Source organism: Melospiza melodia, unplaced genomic scaffold, assembly GCF_035770615.1.
Source record: "Melospiza melodia melodia isolate bMelMel2 unplaced genomic scaffold, bMelMel2.pri scaffold_32, whole genome shotgun sequence".
Classification (NCBI taxonomy): Eukaryota; Metazoa; Chordata; class Aves; order Passeriformes; family Passerellidae; genus Melospiza; species Melospiza melodia.
In genome coordinates this window covers 5,240,026-5,246,924 of record NW_026948638.1, presented here as the reverse complement: position 1 = coordinate 5,246,924, position 6,899 = coordinate 5,240,026, and positions in this window count along the sequence as shown.

The following is a 6,899-nucleotide window of genomic DNA, read 5'->3' as shown; positions in this document are numbered from 1 at the left end:
CAGAGACACGGGGAAGAAAGTTTAGAGTTTTAGAGTCCAAGATCTAGAAAAACTAAAAGTAGTTACAATTGTAAACAAGAAGTTTAGGATGCAGTGGTGTGAGTTTGTGTGTCATAACATGATTGGCTAAGGAAGCTTACACTGTAGCATGAGTCCATAAGATGAAATATTGAAGGGTAGGCTCCAAAACACAAGTATCCTTGTTGGCCGTGTCTTCTTGGCCAAGAAATCCTTCAAAGCTCTTTTAACTACAAGTCTTGTGGCCTTGTGAGCCATGCGGTGGAGATGTGAACCAAACTCACCCTTCCTGTCTATGTAGAAGAGAAGAAAAAGCAATGGCATCATCTAAAAAACTCAGAGGTCCGCTTTCTAGCTCATTCCAAAGTCCTTCGACTCCCCCAAAGTAGGATTTAGCTACAAAGAGATGACAAGGACTACTCTTAGTGCTGGCTCTTTGACTCCAGAGCAGCTGCTTTAGAATCTTTCCCATAACCCTGTGCAGTTATGTGCCAGAAATGGATCATTTGAAGAAACTTTCCCAACTGACTTGCATGGAGGTTTGTCTGAAGGGTATTTGAGGAGAAAGGCTCCCAGCAGAGGTCTGGGCTTTGGCCTAGCTGTGTCCCCTGCTGATTGTGAAGTGTGCCATCAGCTGCAGGGCTTTCTGGGCTAAAAATATCATCAAGACACTTGGACTTGCTCTTTTTGGCCTCTAAAAGCTGGACCCAATTTTGGGGCAATTTCGGAGACCTCATCTATGAGTGGATGGAGCACCTAGGATTTTCCCAATTGCTGGGAATGGTTCTCCAGGTCCCTGGAGTATCCAGGGCCCTGGTAAGTTCCAGCTCCACACATGCCTTGGCAATGAGAAGCAAAGGAACCCAGAGCTTTTTGTGCTGCCTGTGTCACTGCACCGGGGTCATGGGATGGGAACACGCAGCCCTTGTGCTGGAGCTGAGCTGCTCTGCCCAGCACTGGTGGCCGCCATCCCAGCTGGTTTGCTGTTCCCTGACAGCTGGGGCCCTGGGCAGAGCCCTGAGAGCCTGGTGTCCCCCCAGGGAAGGAGAAGGAGCCCCTGGAGAAGCTTTACCGGGTGGGGATGCTGCTGCTGCTGCTGCTGCTGCTGCTGCTGCTGCTGCTGCTGCTGCTGCTGGAGAGAGTGAGGATGACACCAAGGATGAGAAGCTCTTCCTCAGCCTGGCCACTGGAGGCTGAAGGTGATGGACTTTGATTCTGGCACCTTCTTCAAAGCTAAACTCCACAGGGAATTTGCAGATGAGTCCCCACCTGGGGAAATTCTGCCAGATTTGGGCATGGCCCAGCCTGGCTGGGAACCAAAGGCTCCCCCTTTGCTGGGGCAGATGCAGCTCATTCTTCAGTCGCTGCCAAGCTGCTTTTGGCAGGGCTGGGAGGATGGGCTGGGGTGGGTACGAAATGGGATTGGGCTCCTGGTTCTGCCAACAGCCCCCAGCACCCACCGTGCCCTGGGCTGGGGCTGGGGCTGGGGCAGCCAGCCTGACACAAACAAAGCCCCATGGTGGGAGCAGAGGTGGGGCTCCAGAACCTGTGCACAGCTGCTTTGCTGTGCAGGCAAGGAAGGGCTGGGCTGCTCCACTGCCCTTGTTTGCTTTGGGATCACCGTGATTTTGGGGGGCAGTGCAGGGGGGAAGAGAGAAAGTGTGGGCTTCCCTCACCCAAGAGGGAGCCTTCCTCAAGGCTCTGACAGAGATAAGACTTTTTACTATTTTTCTTGTTTTCCCTTTTTGTCTCTAATCTCTTTTCAAGAATGTGTTGTTTATTTTTCCAGAGGAAATGTTCCAGGTGGTCCAGTGTGAATGGGGAAGTGCTGGGGAGCAGCTGTGGCGTGGATGGGCCATGCCCTTGGAGAAGGCTGAGGCCATGGTTTGGGAGCAGCTTTTCTTGCAGCCGTGGGTGGTGTGTGGTGGGTCCCTGTGTGCTTGGCAGGGTGGGATCAGAGCTTTTGGGAGCTGGCAGCGAGCACAGGAGCATCCTGCTCTGGGCAGCTGCTGAGGGCTGGATGTGCCGTGGCTGGCTGCAGGCTGGGCACATGTGCTGCCCTCCTGCTCTGTGCCAAAGGCAGCAGGGATGGGCAGCTCTGGGCACAGCTCTGGGCACAGCCAGCATGGCCTGGGCACCGCAGGCCTTGGCACAAGGGCACAGGAGCCCTCAGCTGATGGGCAGTTTCTGCTTTCTCTCCTTGCAGCTGGGCTCTGTGGGTGCTGAGGCTGCTCTGGGCTCTGCCAGGGCTCTGCTGGGCTCAGCCCTGGGCCCAGCTGGGCTGGCTCTGCCCTCACATTGCTCTGACAGCTCTGCATCAGACGAGCCCCTTGCAAGCACAGCGCCTGAGCTTTCTGCTTTGGCAGGTGAGTGAGACTCTGCTGCAGGCCCAGAGATTGCAGCTGGGGACACACATCCAATTGGCAAGGACCCAAACTCTCCACAGTCCCAGCTGAATGCCTGGATCTGCACAGGGTGTTTTCTCTGTCCCATTCTTCCTTCTTGACTGGCTGGAATTGTGCAATTGCACTTTGTTCCTCCTCTAGAACTGCCACGAGTGGGCCAAAGCTGGCGAGTGGGCCATGCTCCTGAGGCAGTGCAGTCTGGAGCTGGTGGATGGAGAATTGCCCTTCTGCACTGCCAAACCAGAGCAAAAAGCTGTCAGTGGGACTTTGTGACTCTAAGAAATCCATGACAGTTTCAAAAGGAATGTGTAGCTCATTCCGAGGCTGAGAAGGAAGATCATCTTGGAAAGGATTTGTGCTTCGACACAGTTTCCATTCCCAGTCCTGCTTGGAGCTGGAATGGCACAAAGCAATTTCCTCTTTCTTCGACCACAATTTAAAATAACAATATTGGAAACAATCCCCAAAAACTTTTTATAATGATTGCTGAGGTAAGTAAGATGGATCCATGCCATCAGCACATTTACAAAATAAATAACTGAGTACTGTTTCAAAAGATCAGTTACCTCTTAAATCAAAGTTAGAGAAGATTTTCGACTGCAGACTTGGGTTTTGTTGTTATCTTTCACATTTTATAAAGTTTTTTATTGCTTTTTATTTTTTTTCCTTTCAATAGAAAACATGTCCTACAAAAGGAATTTTCTTTGCTCCTGGTTCGTGTGTGGAGCAGCTCCCTTCCTGCTGGCTGAGCTGCTCAGGCAGAGCCCGGCAGCTCCTGGCCCTGCAGGGCTGAGGCTTTTCCCCGTTGCTGGGCACAGACTGATGGAGCAGCACTGCTGAACTCGGGCACACAGAGGGACCAGCAGCAGCTGCCTTTGGCCACCTGAGGCTCCAAGGCCCAAACTCTGAGCAGCCAGGGCTGGAAGAGACTGGCAGGATCTGATCCCTGACTCTGGGCAGACAGGACTGCACAAATGACCCCACGGCAGCAGCAGCAGCAGCAGCAGATGGAGCTGACTTTGAGCACAGCCCCTGCCCCTCTTGCCTCCCATGTGCAGCGGTGTCACAGCAGCCTGAGGCACCTGGGAGCCCCCAGTGCCAGCAGGGACTGGAGATGGCAGCCCTGGGCTCCTGGAGGCTGTGCAAGGAACAGAGCTGGGCACTCCCTGTGCATGGGGAGCTTCCAGATGGAAAAGGCTGCTGTGCCCAGGCAGCTGCAAGGGCACAGAAAGGAGGCTCTGGAGCACTGGATCTGTGCCAGCGCCACAGTCCTGGGCAGCAGCCAGCGAGCCCTGGGGGAACAGGGGGCACAGCAAGAGGGACAGAACCAGGCAAGGGCAGAGACTGGAGAGAGCCTGGCCTGGGAGCAGGAACAGCTGCTCCATTGCACTCTTGGAGAAAGCTCTTGGCTGGTTCAAAGCAGTGAAAGGCGTGAAGGGCAGAGAGGAGGCCACAGCAAACAATGCTCCTGTTTGCACAGCCTCCCCTCTCCGTGTCCCAGAAGGAATTGCATGGACTGTGTTCTTCTCTCCGAGCCATCTCGTTCAGCATGAGCAGCTCAGCACCAGGAGCTGAAGGAGCTGAAGCCTCAGGCCACAAGATCTGGGCAAGAGGGAACTTTTGGAGCATAGGAATGCTGCTAAAATAGCCCCAGCTGAATGCAGTGGATAAAATCATGGAATCACAGAATCCTTTCTGTTGGAAAAGCCCTCTGAGCTTGCCCAGTGCAGCCGGTCACTCAGCAGTGCCAAGCCCAGCACTAAACCACGTCCCTGAAGTGCCAAGGCCTGGACACCAGCCCTGAGTGAGGCCTGGACAGCAGGCCCTGAGCCAAAGGTGGCCTCTGGATGAACCTTCCAAGCAAAGGTTATCTTTGTATCTGCTCCCTAATGAAATGTGCATGGTTTTTAGCACTGAGATAGATGTAGCCACTCATTAGTGAAACATGTATTGACCTTTGTGTATTTAGAAGCCAGACAAGGCCATGAAATCTGACATCTGGCCTTGTTTGGGGCTGTATGGTCAAAGTCAGCTCCCTTGGTTTCTCCTTGAGCCCTGGCCAGGCTTTGGGAGGGACCCAAGAGGAGGAAGAAAGCAGATGTTGCCACACTAGCAGTGCTGTCAGTTTGTTCATTCAGCACTGTCAGAGCTGGGCCCTCTCCCAGCGGGGTTGGAGCCTCACCTGGGGCTGGAGGCACCTGCAGGAATTGCCAGTGCCCAGGAGTGGCTCTGCAGCCCTTGGCTGTGACAGTTTCCCCAGCTGCTGTGTGGGTCTGGGGGATGGTAAAGGCTGAGGGTAAATGCTGCTGGATCTTTCTTAATCACTGCAGGCAGTCTTTGGTGGGGATGGTTGGGTGCATTGCTGAGCTGCTCCTTTTGTGATTCTTTGCTGCTCTGAGCTGCAGGAAATGACACTGATTCCTTCAGTTGGAGTCTGTGTCTTTGGTGATGACCCTGCCCACTGGCAAAACAAAACTGGCCCAGTCTGGCCAGATGCCAACAAAATGTCACTTGTTCAGTGTCAATGTGAGGAATCAGTCCCATCAGAAATTCCCAGCTGGGAAGCCCTTCCCTGGAGTTCCCTGGCTCTGGAGTGGGCTGAGTTTGGATCCCTGTATCTGCAGTGGGGCAGTCGGGTAAAAGAAGCTGCACCCCTGAATGGCTTCAAATGCATCCGAAAATTGCAAATGGAAAAGGAAAAGACCTTGTGGGTTTGGGCAGACAAAGCTGAATTTGTTAAGAGTCCATTGGAAACAGCACCTTCAGAAGGAACAATGATTGTTGGAATGCTCCCACATGGAGCAACAGAAAAAGGTTTTAATCTTGAGCTCAGATGCATTTGTACAAGTGAAATATCAATATAATAAATAACAATATATGTATTTATAGAATAAGAAGGCATTAATATATATGTCTTTATATATATATTTATATATATATGTTCGTATCTATCTGTCTATATGTATTTCAATATGTGTATCTATATTTAAAATAATAATAATGTCAAATAGTGCTGACAATACTAATTTGGTAGCTTTGGATGCTCAGAGATGTAACACTAAATACCCTACAGAACAGAATTGGCCAGGACCCTCATGTCAGTGGTCAACTTTTTGAGATTGTATACAATGAAAAAAGGAGAAAGGGAGGAAATTGGCTATTTTTGCAGGGGTTGCTGATACTGTGATGCAGAGTGCTTTGTCAGTTCCTGTGAAAAATACAGTGATTAGGCCTGCAGGGTTTTTCATGTACCAGACTATGCACAAGCTGCAGGATTGGTTGAAAGGGTGAAGGGGTTGTTAAAAGAGCAGTTGGAAAAATGAGGAGATGAGAACCTTTGTCCATGGAGAACTCATCTCCCAGATGTGCTCCATGCCCTTACAATGGCCCACTGGGGAAATGGAACCCCCTGGCTGTGCACGGCTGCCCCCAGTTTGCAAATCCAGCCATGGGCAGTGAGACTTGGGCTGCCTGGGAAATTGTTCTGGCTGTGATGGCCCCTGGCAGGGCCAGCCCAGAGGCTGCAGGGCTGGGCCTTCATGCATTGGAAATAATGTGGAGAATGTCAAAGCAAATGAGAGCTATCAATTCTGAAACAGGAATTCAGATTCCTCCAGGACACTTTGCTTTGGTAACTGCTCCCTTGGAGCTTGGCCTTGCAAAGTGTTCCTGTCATGGCAGGAGGAATTGATGCAGAATATCAAGGAGAAATTACAGTAATTCTGTTAAACTATAGTGACCAGGATTGGATTATTCAACCCCATGACAGGGTAGCACAATTACTGATCTTGCAATTTTAAGAACGATTGTGAAAAAAGGAGATCCAGCTCCAATCACCACCATTTGTGGAGATAAAGGGTTTGAATCCAGCAGCCCTAATAATGGAGCCAGAGTGTGGGTCCAGAGGCCAAATGGCCCTTCCGAGGCAGCTGAAGGAACAGCTCCTAGGAAAGACAACTCTGAGTCCTGAACCCTGGGCAGGAACAATGGGAATGTGTCCCTGCAGCCAGGGATTCTGTGTGAGAACAAGGAGATTTGACAGGATTTTTACACATCCTGCCAGACCAAATCTCCCTGTTTGCCCCAAGGGCCCCTTTGTAACATGCTCTTATCCATGGGGCTCCATGTGAAGGCTGCTGTGACACTGAGGGACTTGCACAGGAATTCCATCCAGGAGCCTGGGTGTCCCTCAGGGACTGGGACCCGGCCCCTTCCAGCCAGAGGGGAAAGGGCCCCCCAAGCCTTGTTAGCCACCGACAGCATGGTAAAGCTGAACAGCAAAGGGCCTCGGGGCATTATTCTGGAATTAAAAAGGTGCCAGCTCCAGGCACAACAGAATTCTTGTTCCTAATTCCAATGGGATTGAGAAAAAAGAATGAAGAACAGTGTCACTAAAGTACTTCTGATGTCTGTAAGGTGTACCTTGATAGTCAGCCAGAATCTTTGTCTGCCACAAACACCTCTAGTGTTTCATCA